At 34.8% G+C, this 17,484-nt stretch overlaps 1 pseudogene; it reads right to left on the bottom strand.

Moving 5' to 3' along the window:
- Positions 1–14,584, bottom strand: part of LOC131026694 (T-complex protein 1 subunit gamma-like) — a 60,054-nt pseudogene extending 45,470 nt beyond the window's left edge.
- Positions 14,585–17,484: the final 2,900 nt, after the last annotated feature.

Below are 17,484 nucleotides of genomic sequence, written 5' to 3'. Positions count from 1 at the left end.
AACCTTGGTTTTCGTGATGGCATCTTTGACCAACATCATGTTGGAGCATAGTCAAAAGTTCAACAGTCACAACTACAATACCTGGAAACAGTGCATGACGATGATTTTTGAGTATCGTTGCCTTGATCAAATTGTTCTGGGCATGGCTACTCGCCCTACAAAAACAGGTTCAGACCAGGATAAATTTGATGAGCAGTTGTCATGCTTATCAAGTTATCTGTCAGAGATGACCAACTCCCTCAGGTGCCTTTCGCGAAAACAGATAAAGAGATCTAGGATCTCTTGAAGGGTCTTCATGAAACATCTGACAAGAGTCGAGATTTCTTTCTAAAAAATATGATGTTTTCTATCACGATGGATGAAAAGACCTCTATCCAGGCACATCTTATGAAGATCAAGGACATTAGTAACCAATTGGAGGCCATTGGTCAAACCATGGAGGAAGAGGATATGGTAGTGATCACGTTGAAAAGCCTGCCCCGATCCTACGAGCATTTCATTGACACGTTCAATATCTCTTCTACTAGTGTTGATCTAAAGTTTCTTGATCTCTGCAACAAGCTTCTCCAGTAGGACCGATGGAAGCAACAGTTTAGAAGAAGCACTAGTTCATCCACTGAACAAGCCTTCACATCGAAGCTTCGAATAAAAACAAGGGTAAAGCTCAGTCCTTCCAGCAGAAGGGACAAGGTCAATCTCAACGGTCTTTGAAGAAGAAAAGTGTACAGTGTAACTACTGTCACCAGTTTGGCCATATGAAGAAAGATTGCAGAAAATTGTTGGCATCTGTGGAATCTAACCATGGGTCTCAGGAATAGGAGCAAGCTCATGTTGTAGAACAGCATTTTGAAGAGGAGCCAACCTTCTATGCTTTTTGATAAGCAAATTTCCTGTTTTCATGGTTTTTTGATTTGTTTTGCCACAAAAAAATCATGGAAGGGTTTTTATAATTTTTTCCTCAAAAATTGTTTGTGGGTTTTCATGATTTTTTCCTCAAAAATTGTTTGTTGGGTTTTCATCGATTTTTCTCCTTAGAAATCGTGTATCATCTATAATTCACAATGCTCGCGTGAGATTTTGTTATTCTGGGATTTTACCCTTTTTTTCCACAAAAACAATGATTTGTAACCTCAAAAATCGTGAATTCTGTTTTGGAGGGTTCCTATTTCAGGGTTTGACAGTTTTTTTCCGCAGAAATTGTGGTTAGTTGAGGTCAGTTTTGGGTCGCACCTTGAGTTGTTGAGGCGAACATCTGCAACTGTGGTATCTTGCAATCTATTTTGAAGTTGCTGGAGCAAACAATGCTCAATACTCTTCTGCAAAAAATTTTGCGGTTTTTGCTAACATCGTGTTTATTGCTCTTTGGAGGGTTTGTCGATTTTTCCTCAAAATCATGGTCTCAGGTTTTTTCGCTTCTATAATTCGTGTGTGACGGTTCTGTAATTCGCATGTGAGGGTTAATTCAATTGGATGGAATCAGCTATTCTTGGTCATTAACACTTTGCAAATCCTGGGAGGGTCTCTGCAATAGCAGAGTGTTCTTGCGTTTGAGATCAAAAGACCTGCAGTGTCTTCTTTAGGGTAGTTAGTTGATACAATGACCATTAAGGGAGGGTATTAGAATAATTAATTATTTTTAGTTAGTTACATTTAGTTCTATTAATGGTCATTTAGTTCGTCATTTAGTTTGTTTGATTAATTTAGTTTAACTACTACTTCTTTTATTAGAAAACAGAGTTGACTTTTTAGTTATTTTGCTTTTTAAGCTTTTTAGCTTCAGTTTAACGGTTCCTTCTTTTTAGAGCATCATCTTGTAATTCTCTATATATACATTGTATATTCATGAATAAATCATTCAATTATTTTTCAAATGTTAGGTCAACTTAGTGGATATGGAACAAGATTGAATATTCCCTTTAGGAGTTACATGTGCATGGGAGGAATAAGGATTAGGCCATCGAAGACAATGGAACTGAAGCCGCATTTCAAATGGCTTGATTCAATGCCTTGGTGTATTCACTCTCAACAACTTTATGTTAATTGGTCTACTCCTGTAATGGGTTGGATTAAAATCAACTTTGATGGAGCAGCCAAAGAGAATCACGTGGTACTAAGGGGTGTGCTTCCATAGATGAGGGTAGCCAATCCCTCTCCATATATACCCATGTCAGTGAGTAAATCAATAACATGGCACAGGCTAAGGCCTTACTCTATGGGTTGAGAATAGCCTTCAAGAAAGGATGGACAAGAATGTAGGTACAAGGTGATTCGAAGCTGATCATCGATCATATGCAAGATGGCAATTGTAATAGTTGTCTTTTGGATACTATTATTTTGAAGGCTAAGCTTTGCATTGTGGCCCTTCAAGGAATGACATAATTATATTAGATGTGGGAACTCCATACCAAAATGAGCTGCCAATTTTAGAGTGGGTTTGTGAGCACAAGAAGGTTACTTTCACAAGCATTGGTGTGATAACATTTCCAAAAAGGTTTTAGATCAAATCATCATAGACATAGGGAATCCCTAACCTGAAAATGGGCGAGATAACCACATTAGGCAATAATATACTAATTACACAAGGGTGTGTTGGCTGCTATGCAAACAAGGGTGTGATATTCATGATGGTTCTGTCATTATAGAGAGCATTGGCTAAAGGTTGCAACAATTGGATGTGTGGTACTTGTTGGCCTCGTCCTACATTTTCTCCACTTTATGTTGTCGGTTATCTGGCTTCTCTTGCTAGAATGACATCTTCTCCATTAGAGAGGAAAGCCAAGAACTCGTTTGTTGAGGTGGATCCAACAATGGCAACAATAGAGAGGGGAAAAGAAAAGGAAATGTAGAGTGTCATGTGAGGAGATGATAAACAATTTCACCAATTGTTTAGAGAAAGGGATTCGACACTTGGACTTGAGGTTGTGGGTCCTACATATTTGGGAGTTGGCCAAAGAAATTAATGGGATTCCTTGTGTGGCCATTCACTAGGCCATGGCAATTTACTAATGGAACAAGAAGGCAATCACGAAGAGTTTGAGGTACTTCCCCCCTAGGATGCTATTTCTATTGTTTCTAATTGTTGTGATACAAATTCTAAGGAGATGGTTAAGTTTGGTTTGTCTGACAAAAAAGAATGCCTAAACAAATCTAATATGGTTAATAGGGGTTCCTCAAAGCCTCTGTAATTTGCTTCAGCCCCAAGATTATTATTGAAACTATGACTCAAATAATTTAGAAGGGCAGGTCGTTGTATTTGCTGCCCCTCTCTATGCACTTTGATGGAAGATGGTTTTTTATTTGTTAGGTATAAGGAAACATAGCATGTTGTGGGGATTGGTTTGAGTCTAGTCCACATCATGCATAGCTATACATTTACATGTAGGGGGGTTTTGTTACTTTGAGGTTGGTTGCTCTGTTGTTTAGTCGAAGCCTCATTGGCCTTTTTGTTGTAGGTAGTTGGAGATCTTTAACAATTGATGAACAAAAGTTGCCTACTAGATTTCCTTCACTGTGAATGTAGTAAGCACCATGAGACTCAAAAAGTCAACTTTCTACTTACTATAGTGTTATATTCAAGAAGTATTGATCATTAATCTGAACCATAGAAGCAAGTATCCTTCTTCGTAATTTCTCAAACAAAAAGATAAAGATATGTTCAATTGATCAAGATATAACTAGAAAAAGCTGGAAAAATATTGGGCTAATGTTAGGGCCATGTTATGACTAGAGTAAGAAAAAATAAGGAAAAAAGCAGTGCAAAATTCAGAAAAATAACCCTGACGCTATATTTTTTGGACTTAAAGGTGTAAAAAATTGTGATTACTCACCAATAAAATGTGTTTTTTAAAATTGTAATTTACCACATTTGATTTTATTGGCAGTAAATTTGATGAAAAATAAATCAAAAACCGGCAGAACACATTGACCTGTTATTCAATTTCTTGCTAGTTTTTTGGCAATTTATAGATAAAGGCAGCCATAAAAGATTAATCAGGAGAAATCATGATAAATTAAAGATATATAATACCAGCTTTATCAACAACAACACTACACTTGATACTTCAAATCAAACAAATAAGAATACCTCCTGCTGCATCAAGGAGCATTTTCAACATGGATCGAGGACCTAATGTGGTCCGAATAATATCTGCTACAGCCTGTAAAGATTAAACAAATTTAACCCACAGTTAGCATAAAGAATAGCAAGACAGGAATAAAGTATCTGCTTTATTGATCAATTTGAACATTAGATGTACTATTTTGCATTTTTCAAGAAAGGGGTCAAAAGATATAACCCACATTACTGGTTTGGTAGGCAAACTTTTCCCCTGGGGTTTGGGCTCTGGTATGGTCATAGAATATATATAATACTAAAAAATAAATAAAAATAATCATAATAACTATAAAAATATAAAGTTATTTAATATAATATATAAACATTATTACATATACTTCATTTTATTTATATGAAGTATATGTAATAGTATTTATAATTACATTAATTAATTTTAAATTTTTATAATTATTATGAATATTTTTATAGTTATTATGAATGTAGTATACAGACACACACACACACACATCTTTTTTCCCAGCTAAATATAATAATAGTAAATACTAATAAATGTTCATATTGAAAAGGTTGTACTTAATCACGCATACTAATATTCCCAACAGATTTATTTTTTTGATCGGTTAAGGCACTAGGATTTTTCACCTGGACCTAGCTCCACGTGTAGCCACAAACGGGGGGCCTCATCCCTGACATTAACACTCAGTCGTCCACCTTCACCCTGGCATTAACGCCTGGCTGTCCATTCTCCTCCTTGTCTCTCCTCCTCCACCAGCACGTCCACCTCCTCCTCCACATCAACTTTTGGCATTAACGCCTAGCTGGTACACCTCCACGTCCTCCATCTTGTTTCACGTCCACCTTAATTCTCCTACCACCAGCAACACATCCACATTGATAGCCCATCAACAGCATGAACACTGTGTGAGCCAAGCGAATACATGAACCTTGGTTGCACAAATAAAATAGAAAATATCTTTAGCACATTGCAGATATATCAGGCAGGATAAATATTTGTGTTATTCAGTAGAATAAATACCAGTTTAATACATTTAATTTATTTTTTTATTTTGTAATATATATATCTCTTTCTCGTCTCAAAAAATAGGCATCGACATCAGCCAGTGTTTGCTAAGCAAGTTGCAAGGATTTATAAATACTATTATGGTTCAGAAATATGTTGCAAAGATTCACTAAACTATGGCCCTCATCCGGGATTCTGGACTGGACCCTGAGCAAATACAGGGCTGTCATGGACCCAAACCCATCTCAGAACCGGATATTTGCAATAAATGTGGACCTAAATAGGCAAACCCGGTAACATAGGATATAACCAAGAAATTTTAACCAAACCAACTAAAAATACCAGTATAACAATGGTAGCATTAGTGTTTGGTCTTCACAAAGTAAAATTATTTTGTGAAATCAAAAGAGAAAATAGTTAATACATTTTAATTTCTAGAAAAATCAGAAAAGAAAATCTTGCCAAAATGTAAAAATCTTTCTAATTTATTGCCGCTAGAGAGAAAATATTTCTCAAGCATGGATAATCGCATTGAAATCGAAAAGTGTGAAAGTTCTTGACATACTCAACTAAACTATTAATTTGCAGTCTCTCCTATGAAAATAATTGAGCATTCGGTAACATATTTTCAAGTAATTGCTTTTGTCAAGCAGTTTGATGTTTTAAAGTGATGTTTGTACAAATTTGAAAATTATGTGTCAAGTTATTAAAATCATTGTTTTTTGCCCAGATGTTGGCAATTATTACTTTGAAAGTTTGATATCATGTCCTTAAACTATTGAATCAGACCAGATATTGTTCATGAATTACAATTTCCAAAGATTATTACTATTACAAAACCTCAGGTTATACAACAATTATTTATAATCTTCACGAGCATGCACAGAATCTCCAACCAGTGTAAGCTTGAGCATCCATATCAAACATAAACTTTATCCATATCCTTCACCAACGATAACACCAATTGTTGAGCTACGAAGGTGCCTAGTTTTTTATTTAATCCCAGATACAATAGAAGAAATCTCAATAACTATGTGTACATACACCATTATCATGGCATGCTTAAAGGACCTGCCAACATAACACTTTCTGCATTGCTTCTTTTCTTCCTCCCTGACCAAGACTAACCCCCTATGTCTCATTTTATTAATTAATTTAAGTATAATAAATTTTAACTAATTTTCAGTTACATCGGTGTCATTATTATTAGTATACAGTCACTTTACTAAAGGGCAAAGAAAGAAACAATTCACATTTTAAGAACTTTGTAGCATGTTCATCAAACTGCTGTTTTGAATAGGGAGGACGGTTACAAATAACATAAGACTAGGTTAGATTAGATAAATCAAGAAACATAAGTAGGAACTCAAGCATTTGCTCACATTATATCACAGCTCCACTAGAGAAATTGTGGAAAAGAAGCATTTTTACGGCCATTTTCCATAAAAATGGAATATAGATTGTTTCAATCGACAGATTCAACACAAATTTGGTAAAGTATTATTGACTTTATGCAATGAAATTATTGTTATACTTATTGTTCTTGCAACAGTGAATCATACTGCAAAACTCATCATGCCATATTCGCTCATATATCCTAATCTCGTAGACCTAAAAAGTAACAAGTACAAATTTAACAAAATGAAAAAGAAGAATGGATTACAAATATTTAAAATTTACAAGTATTGCATGAACATGTAAAACATTACATTCCAACATTATCAACATGCATTGCATTTCACCTTTGATGCGTGAATATTGGCATGATGGACCTTATTTCCTATCTCCCGCTTTACACCTTCATCTGTTGAAAAGAACATTTGCAACAAAATGCACATCAAATGATTTGAATTAATCACAATGCAAAAGGATCACATAACGATAAAATGACCACCTACAAATAGAATGTAAAAAATCCCTACCATATGTCACAAATATACACTACTTTCTTCAATAATAACTTCCATCTTAAGTCTATCCATTAAAGACAATAGACAATGAATTAGATTGATATCTTTACTAACTCTTGTAATTGAGCATCATGAATAGGAAAGGACGGCAATGGATGTTGTAATTGTAATAATACAAAGTGACATTGAGAGCCTCCAAAAGGTCACTAATGTCGAACATTAAATTTGTAATGCATTAGTAGTGACAGATGAAAATGTAACCATTATTAAGTAGAAAGAAAAAATCATATAAATTATAGAAAGGATATTTCTGTGTTGTCAACAAAAATAGGGCAATAGGACATATAAGTACAACAATAGAAATAATCAGTCTTCCACAAGGGCATGTCCTGTTAATGTTTTTAGCAACACTGAAATAATCTGTAACAAAATACACAGAAATTATCCTGGGAAAACCCTCCACTTGTGGGTGAAAAACCCAGCCCACTCAAAAATGAACTTTATTATATCTCTGAAAAATGAATACAACTGATAATAGTCTCAGATTACTATCAATCACAATAATATAAGTTTGATTCTCTATAAATCAATCATAACGATGAAGTCAGATGATACATCTCACATACAATCTGTAAACCTTCATAAGACTGTGAACTTTGAACGCAGAAAAACACATAATATATTTAATCTGACAGACGCAATCACAATCTTCTTGACGAATGAGAGAAGCCGACCATAAATCTATAAAATTGCCGAAGAAGAGCAAGCACGAAAAGAAAGAACGATGAATATAAAGTATCAGGAATGCCAGTAAGGAGACACACAAAGGAAGAGGGAAAGGCACGGACAGTTACATCTGCACCGACAGCCACCTATACACCGACAGCCACAAATATACTGGCAGCCACATCATCTTCACCGACAGTCACAGCAACATGAAGGGTCACCGGAAGCTATTGAACCGATACAAGAAGAGATAAATAAGGAACATTGCAATGAAAATCTCTCTCGCAGCTACAATACTTCAACATGTCCCACCCCCTCCCCCAAAATCCTTGTGTTTCCAACAATAGAAATAACCAGTGTTCCACAGGGACATGTCCCTCAACCTTCCCAGGGACGCCCAAGCACCTGCCATGGCCAACAAGCCAAAAAAGGAAATTTAGTTTTAAAAACTCAAAAAAAAATTGGCAACACCCAAGACCAAACAGCAAGGTTGAGAGGAGCAAAAGAATGAGAGTGGAGTGTTGCAAGTGCAAGAGTGTTGACGAGAAGCAAGAAGATGATGAAGAAGAGGGATTCTACACCAAGTTGCAAGAACTTTTCAAGCATAATGTAGAATTCTATGGCTATTTTTTATTTTTATTTTTTAATTACTTTCATATTCATATTCTAATTGATTTCATAGGCATGGCTGCAAGTATATTCATTGTTCATATTGTCATCAAGATTCAACATTGAAATTTGAAAATGAAAAAAAAAACATATTCAAAGACATGGTTGTAAGCTGTCATATTTTTTATTTTTTATTTAAATTTACTATTTTAGTGTTTTACAAATTAGTTTAAATAGTTTATATGTTCAAATTTATCATTTTTATTTTGACATTTGTCAAACTAAGATGAAACTTATGTATCCTCTACTTTTGCACTTCGTGCAACCTAAAGTAAGAAAAAGTTGATTCTGAAAAACAAAAGTGAAATCCTTGGTTGACAAAGATTAAAAGCAAAGACATGCTTCATGTGAACTAAAGTAAGAAAAATAAAAATAAAACATTTTTGTCTTAATCCTTTGCTTAATTTTGCATGCATAGTCTGAATTTTAATTTTAAATTATAAACATATTAATTTTATATTGATTATTGCAATGTCACTTTGAAGTTCAAATTGAAAGTACTGAATCCACTTATCCACCTGAGGCTGAGACTAAGAGGGGTGACCATGACGATGAAACCCAAACCACCAATTCCATGGTGACTGTAGCTATAAGTATGAATTGCCCCTCCGCATTACTGGCAGATTTTGCTAAGGGTCCCTTTGATTGTAAGTATCCTTTAAAACAATTTGCAACAAAATTAAAGAGCAAACTTAATACATCTGGGGGACAAGGTTGTGGAAGTGCCACTTTAGTAGCCTTGAATTTCAAGGCAGCATTACCAAAGTTAATGCCCACCTTCTTCATATCCAAGGAAAAGGTGTGAAAGGATGTAAGTTTTGGGGCATACCAAAAAAAAGAAAAAAATTCAAGGTCGAGATATGTAAACTATGGGGTGCTGGTGGTGAAGAGAATATAGTTGCACTTGTATTCTGCTTGTTTGTCTCATAGGCCAATGGGTCATAAGAGCTAGCCACACAATTCTACTTCTACTTTGTAGAGGCAAGTTGCATGTATGCCACCTTCTATGTCAGGGGTCCATATATCAAAGGCTAGTGGAAACACAAGTTGACAAGCAATGCTCCTAACCCAATAGTTGAATTATTCAATGTGCAAATGAAGGATGATGCAGATGATATCATTGCCAAATTCTTCTTTGCAAATGGCATTCCATTCCATGTGGCTCGATCTCCTTATTATAACAAGGCAATGGTGAAAGGGTAGAACCATCGTATGTGCCACCATAGGAGACAAATTGAGGACCACAATCTTGGATAATTAACTATTCCAAGATAAATGTGTTACTGAAGCTAATGAAGGAATGTTGGGTGGCAAGTGGATGCTATATAATCATGGATGGGTGGACAAACATTAGGCATTGTCCACTCATCAAAATCATGGTTAGATGTTCAGAGCACCCATATTTTCTTAAGGCAGTTGATTGTTCAAAGCATCGAAAAGATGTCAATTTTCAATTTCAAATCCTCAAGGATGCTATTGAGGAGGTTGGGCCACAAAATGTGGTCCAAGTAGTGACAAATGCAATCCATGTGTGTAAAGTTGCAAGGTGCAGTCAATGTACAATGTTTATTATTATGTTTTGATAATATTGGTTATCCGACTATGTATTAATTATTTGTCAACTTTAGGCAAATATAAGTGTCGATTGGTTGACAATTGTGTTCCTCTAGGCAACCGTCAGGTTCTTTAATAGATTGTGTATCATAAAGGAAAGTAGTATGATCCAATCGGATCAACTTTGATCCCTGGCTGACCATCTCTAGTCTTCTTTTGCAATAATTTCATGTGAAAATAATGATATACTTTACTCCAGTATCTGGTATGCATTGTCATCTCTATTATTAATTCATGTAATTATTTTATTAGATAGAGCAGTGAACACAAGGAAACTAATTGAGGCAACTTATGGCCATATTTGGTGGACTACTTGTTGTGTGCATGCTATGAATAATGCACTCAAGGACATGGAAAAGATTGATTGGATCAAAGTAGTGGTCAACGATGCTAGAGATGTGCAGATGTTTATCTACAACCACCACACTTCACATGCACTCTTCAAGGCCTTCTTTAAGAAGGAATTCTTAAAACCTGTTGACTAGATATGCATCCTATTTCATTCACTTGGAGAGAATGTTTGAGTTGTGAGAGGCATTGCAACTAATGGTTATGATAGTAGAATGAAATCGGTGGCCCATGTCCAAGACTGAGCAAGGGATGAGGATCGGGGATGTAGTGAAGTGTGATTTTTTGGGGTGATGCAAAATATATAATCTCCATCATTACTCTAGTTTTCCAAGTCATTAGCTATCGAGTGCTAATGCACCTAGCCTTGGAGAGGTGTATGAGAGCACTAATACTATGCTTGACCAAATGAGGGATGTCGTGCAAGAGGACCCCACATTAGCATTCTACAATAAGCAAATTCAGCCAATCATTCAATGGAGATGGGAGAAGCTCAACACTCCCTTGCACATGGCTGCCTATGCATTGAACCTACACGGTACAAGCAAAGCCCTAGTAGAAATACAACCATTCAAGATACTAAGGTGAAGGGAGGGCTCCTTAGGACCATCCAAAAGATGTATGATGTTGTAGAGGCCAGCAGCATTCATACTAAGTGGACAAAATTTACCACTCTTAGGGCTTGTTATGAGGTGGCCAAGATGGATATGGCAACTATGGCATAGGAGGACCCAATTTTGTGGTGGAATTGCCATGGACCAATTTCTTTGACTACCACTCTAGCCACTCAATTGCTATCTCAACTTTCTAGTTATTCTTCTTTGACTACCACTCTAGCCATTCAATTGCTAACTCAACTTTCTAGTTCTTCTACTACTAAGAGGAATTGTTCTACTTATAGCTTCATACACTCTTTAAAGAGGAACAAACTTACCTCTAGGAGAGTAAAGAAGAATGTGCTTGTAAATAGTGCTTTGTGTCTTGTTAGACCTTGTCAAATTTGTAGGGGTTTTAGGTCTTCTTTTAATTATTGCCTTTGGGGCTTTGTGTTGTATTTTGTTGTTGATTGTTTGTCCCTAGTCACCAGTCGCGTTAGTTAGGACTTAGGCCTTTTATTTCGTTTCCGTGACTGACCCCTTGGCTTAGGCCTTTTTTTTTTCCCAATCGGTTTCCTTTCCCCAAGTCCGAAGTACTAAGTTATCAAGCCTTAATGTCTCGTGTCTTGTGGCCCCTTGGCGCCCCCTTTTCCTAGTAGATTACAAGTCTTCACGTGCTTTTTAAAGGCCTTTAAGTTGTGAGTCCCTTTAACCCTTGTTTGTGTTTCTCGTTGGGGCTTCAATGTTCACAAGAGCCATTCTTTTGTTTCTCTGATCCAGCGATGCAAGAAAAAATAATATGTGACCCTTGACTTTGCATTCGCCAAACCTTTCTCTATCGGGGAAGCTATCCAGCAATCTCGAGGTGTCTCCACTATGTCAGTAACTTAGCATTTGGTGGCCTATCGTTGGAGCTTGGTCTAGTCTATCATTCAAATCATGTTTTACCTCTAGCAACCCAGCGATGACAAGGGGGGCGGCTTAAGGCTCAAACACGTGTGATGCAAGCTTTCACTGGAACTCTAGTCTTCGCGGGAACCTTTCTCTTGTTCCCACGATCCATGGATACAATGAGAAGATATGAAGTGGCCGATGACATGGTATATTGCAGAAGTTGAAGTTTCTCACTGAGCGGTGGAGGATTTTTCTCAAAGTTAAAAATTGCAGCAATAAAGTTAATTTTTCACAAGGGGTAAGAGTTTTCACGGGAAGTGCAAGCAAAGGGGAAAATGACAACATATTCAGTTATGAAACTTAGGGCAGATGAAAGGAGCTGAGTGGTGTGAGGAGGGAGAACCTTCAATTGGATGACTATTGCAAACCCTGGAGGGAGCCAAAATTGACAAATCTAATGAATCTTTCATTCCTATTTTCATGTTTGATAAGTTATTTTGATTATTATGTTCTCTATGCAAGCTACTAAAAACTGGCCAAGATATGAGCCAATATTGTGTTATTTTTCATTTTCTTTGGCATACTTTTGAGAGATCATCATCTGTTGTGCAATACCCTGTTTAGCATGTGAGTAAGTCAATCGGTATTGTTAAACCAGAGTAGCCGGAAACTCCTTTGTCCCTCCCTAGGAACACGTATCCCCATATCCGTTCCCATATCTGAAACAAATACATATCCTATACAGCCCAGATACACATTGAATAATGTACCCACATGTGCCCAAAAAACCTTGATTTCCAATCATGCTAGATACTATGTGATTTGATTTTTTATAAAATTGACGGAAATCTTCTTAAATTCAGTTTTATAAAACTTCATTCATGCATTTTAAAAAAAAAAAAATTGGTATAAACAAAACCTACACCCAATGAGAAAGACAAATGAAATGTTTTTCTGAAGTGACCCATTTTTTGGGTTATCTTCCAATGCAACTCTGCTATTTTTGCACATTGTAAAATGTTAAATCAACTTATCAATATTTATGTAGCAATCATGTGTCTATATTGCTTTTTTATGAATGACATATCCAGCCGTATCCATATTGGGGGTCTTAAAAAATGGCTGTATCCGTATCCAATACCGTATCCGTGTCCATACAACTTTGTGTTAAACAGGTTACCCACCTAGGTTTTGCAGGGCCTGAAGTGCAGAAGATCTCAACCAAACTCTCAACATTTGGTTGAATTTGTTCATTGGCCATATCTAGCACTTAACCTAAGCATAAGAGATGGCATACCTTTAGGGTTTAGTGAATATGTTGATTTGGGAACCAACGTGTCTCGCAAACTATAAGACACTTTCATACAAAAAGAGTCTAGCAGCATAGTAGGATTTAGAGCCAAAGAAACTAGCACAAATTGATGATGATGTTACAGTTACAGAAGCGAGGCTGGTTGGTATTAGTTTGGCAGAGCTTGACCATGTGGAGTCCACTTCCAACACTTCTAGTGATGACGATTGAGGACGCTTAGAGGCCTCACTTCACTCCAATTTGTTATTTTGACACCATTGTACTCATTGTAATCATTATGAAATATCAAATAACATATAAATTTCAAATTCGACATTTTCAATTTTCATCGTTCAATGTTAAATTGTTAATGTTCACTTCAAAGTTTAGTAGTATTTAAGTTTTACTAATTTGCCAAAGTTTCATTTGTAATTCTTATACTTATACATCTTCACCATACCCCCCGTCCCCAATTCTAGGACCTTGGTCCCCCATTCTCGAAACCCATCTCCGCATCCCTCCATTAAGAAACTCTGTGGAACTATTGAAATAACAAAATGAAGCAAAAAAAGCTCCAAAGAGAGGGGGAAAGAGGGTTATAGAGACCATGGTGTTGAAATTTGTGAATTTTTTGTGACGGGAGTATTCATCTGTGACAAAATTGTTGGTTCAAACATGGTCCAGGGTTACAAATGGCTACACAGAATTCAACGGCAACGATGTAAAACGATTTGAAGACTTTTTGGTATTAATGCGAACCCTGCCTTAAACATCAAAACTTTAACGCGTGTCCAAAGGTTTATGAAGTAACAGTAATAAGGGCTAATTGTAATAGTGTGACCCAGGTTCAAATCAATCTTGCTACAATAAAGGTGACCAACAAGCTCCATGTGGAGTACATTTGAGTGTGAGCCATGTTCACAAACATAAGATGTTAAATACCATGAAGGCTGTTAACCAAAAATACCTTGCACTCACTGGGTTTTAAGTTTAGGCCTAGCAGATCAAGACGCACACAAAAAAAATCTGCAAATAACTCCACCCCCAACAAAATAAACCACATTATACTTTTCAAACCCAAATGGGTAGACAGTTTTTGAACCCTAACTTAAAAAAAGACGACACAATAAATGAAGTACATATTTATGCCAAAATAACAAAATGTCCTTACTCAGAATGAGCAGCGGAGCGTGCATGACTGCAGACGCTGTCCACTAAAGGAATAACCACTGTAAGTAGACTAAAAACTCGCCAAAACACCGTCAAATTCCTAAGTAAACCTCGAAGTGATCAAGAAAGCATAGGCTATGAGGCTAGGTGGTGTAGAAGCAAAATACAACTTCTGACAGTAAAACCCTCTGAATTTTTTTTAAAAACGTACTCGTCGGTTGGTCGCTTCGATGCGCAAAAAATAGGTTTTGTTTCTAATTATACCCGATAAAACGTTTTTGTTTCTAATTATACCCGATACTACGTGCCATTAAAATGTTATTGAATTGTTTTAAACTCCCTAATGTTATCAAATGCTCTATGGTCTCACACATTTATCATCTTATTGTTAAATAATATATTTTTTTATAAAGTTATTACATTCAGTGTTTGCAAAATAATATTTTAAGTATAAAATAAATTTGAAATATAATATTCTATTATTTATATTATAATAAAATTTACAATTGAAAATTTATATAATATTTATTTTTCTTTATGAATTTTTGATTTGGATGTATTTAAGATTTAAAGAAGTACAAAATTTAAGAAGAATGTAGTTTTAAAATAGCATCCACAAGATAAATAGATACAAATTTAGTTTGGGACACTATTTTTTATGAAGTTTATGATTTGGACGTATTTAAGATCTGAAAAAGTACAAAATTTAAGAAGAATGTAGTTTTAAAGTAGCACCCATAATACAAGAGATAAAAATTGGGGATGACCCCACAACGCAGTGATTAGCTGCGAGCCTCCCACATGGGAGGTCTTGGGTTCAAGTCTACTTGACTAGTTCTTAGCTCTAGGGAAAAGCTAAAAAATATCGCTTCGACTATGACTTATTAAAAAAAAATACAAGAGATAAAAATTTAGTTTGGGACATAAATATAGAGTATTGAGAGCTCTTCCTTTTAATGTTTGTAGGTGGTTTATTTCAACATTTCCAAACCATTTTACTCTATAGATGTTAGAAATTTGTGCACTTGCGAGCATTGTGGATTTTCTAAGAAAAAATCTAATAAGAAACTTTTGTGTGAGCAAAAGATATTGGAAAAGAAATAACTAAAACAAAAGGCTTACAATATAATTTTCTAACTCTTTTTATTGTCAAATTTATGGGATGTTTTTAATTTTTTCCACCGACACTTGAAGATTTCAAATTTTACATTGTTTTTATAATACATTGTTTCTTGACCACATTACAAAAACAATGTCAAGGTGTATATGTAAACACTAACAATTTTCTTAAATCATACATCTACATATATTAACAAACATTCTCAAAAAGCATAAGCAAGTGTAAAGACAATGTGTTTCATCTCACGAATATAATGCTTGTGTCTAAAATCATTGTATAGTAGACAACTTATAAGTATGATTCATCTCCCTACGTAATAGTTGTGCTTATAATCATTGTATAGCATGTAATTTAAAAATGGATTGTGTTATGACATCTACTTAAATTAACAAGTTATGTTAGTTTCAATTTTTTTCCTACATATCAGTACATGCAGATGTTATAAATCCTTTTGTTACCTTATGTCAATACTGATTTTTAGGTAGTGAGTTCAAAAGACCTATTTACATAATTAAGCTCTTTTTAAGATGTAGTTCCCTAAACCCTCCTTTTTAGGTACAACATATATAAGATGTTTAGAAGAAAGAAGCTCTTGCACACAAGTCTAAAGAATGTGTTTGCCTAAAGAGTTATTTAAAAAGATCCAGATTAGGCTTGAGTGGACATCCACACCCTCTTAGAAAAGTAAATAATGTTTCATCAAGTACAATTTTTAACCATGATAAAGTTATATTCCTTTCCCAACTTCCCCACAAAATTAATTAAAAATAATAATACACTACATATTTCAATTTTTGTATTTTTTTCAACTTTAGTTTAAATAAAACACTTTTAGATTTAAGACTTAATGTTTGTAAACATTACATATTGGAATTGTCTAATTTACATTGCCAATTCTTATCAAAGTTTTATGTCTGGGTACATGTCACGTGTCATTTTAGATTTCAATTTTGAACTTTTAAAAATCAAATTTGGGATTACATATGTATTTCAATAATCCATAAGAACAAGTTATTACAAGCATCTATTTATTTGCAATTTTCATGGTTGTACACCACACCATCAAGAGATCCTCTTATAAATACTTACAATTTGGTTTAAAGATATGTATAATTATCTACTATAATTTATGGATAAAAATATGGTTAAAGACCGAAGGTTTTAACCTCTTAGTGAAATTGTTGTTTTGCATTTTCTTACTCATAACAAGTGAACACTTGAATTGCTCTTCCAAATAAGGTATCTATAATGAAATTTTCTATTGTTGTAATATTTAGAATAAACATTAATCATGTTTATATAAGTGTGTCTATGTTGAGTTTTTTTTTTTTTTTAAATATTAATGCTCAATAATGAGGGGTCACCAATAAAGGATGAGGATTGTATCCCTATACTTACACCAAGGTAATCTGGCATAAGGCGTCATGAACACAATGGGGATGATGATGAAACTACACCAATTTTGTATTAACATGTCATATAAAAATACTATACATGTTTTTTTTTTACCAAACCAGTTTCCTAATTATGTATTATTTTGATGTTACCATGGTAAAATATTGTGTTTTTATTAAAAAAAATACATATAATCATTCAAAATATAGTTTGTGATTATAATTTTTGCCTCATAACTAGCACCAATTGTTTGATATCTCTTGCCCTTTGATTTATATGTTTCCTTTTACCTTAATATATATTAAAAATATACAATTGTCTTATTTATTCTTATCCATAAGAAAAATATAAAGTATGCATGGTTAAAAATATTGGCTTGAATAGTGACTTTATCAAACTAGTTAACTCATAGCATGCCTAGAGATAGTCATATTCACATTGCTAAGTATCCACTCAGGGACTCTTTTAGCATTTTTTTTCACCTCGTACAATTGAGACATGTGTCCTCACTTAATGAGACACCTAATCCATACACACTTTCCACTTGCATATACACTTGTCAAGTGAGCTTACAAGTATTTCATGTTTGAAAGGATAATCAGTTGTTGAATAAAAAGTCTTGTCTACCTCCTCACCCTTGTCTATATATGCAAGG

The sequence above is a fragment of the Cryptomeria japonica genome, chromosome 1 (assembly GCF_030272615.1).
Source record: "Cryptomeria japonica chromosome 1, Sugi_1.0, whole genome shotgun sequence".
NCBI lineage: Eukaryota > Viridiplantae > Streptophyta > Pinopsida > Cupressales > Cupressaceae > Cryptomeria > Cryptomeria japonica.
This window is presented reverse-complemented; position numbering and strand designations above follow the sequence as displayed.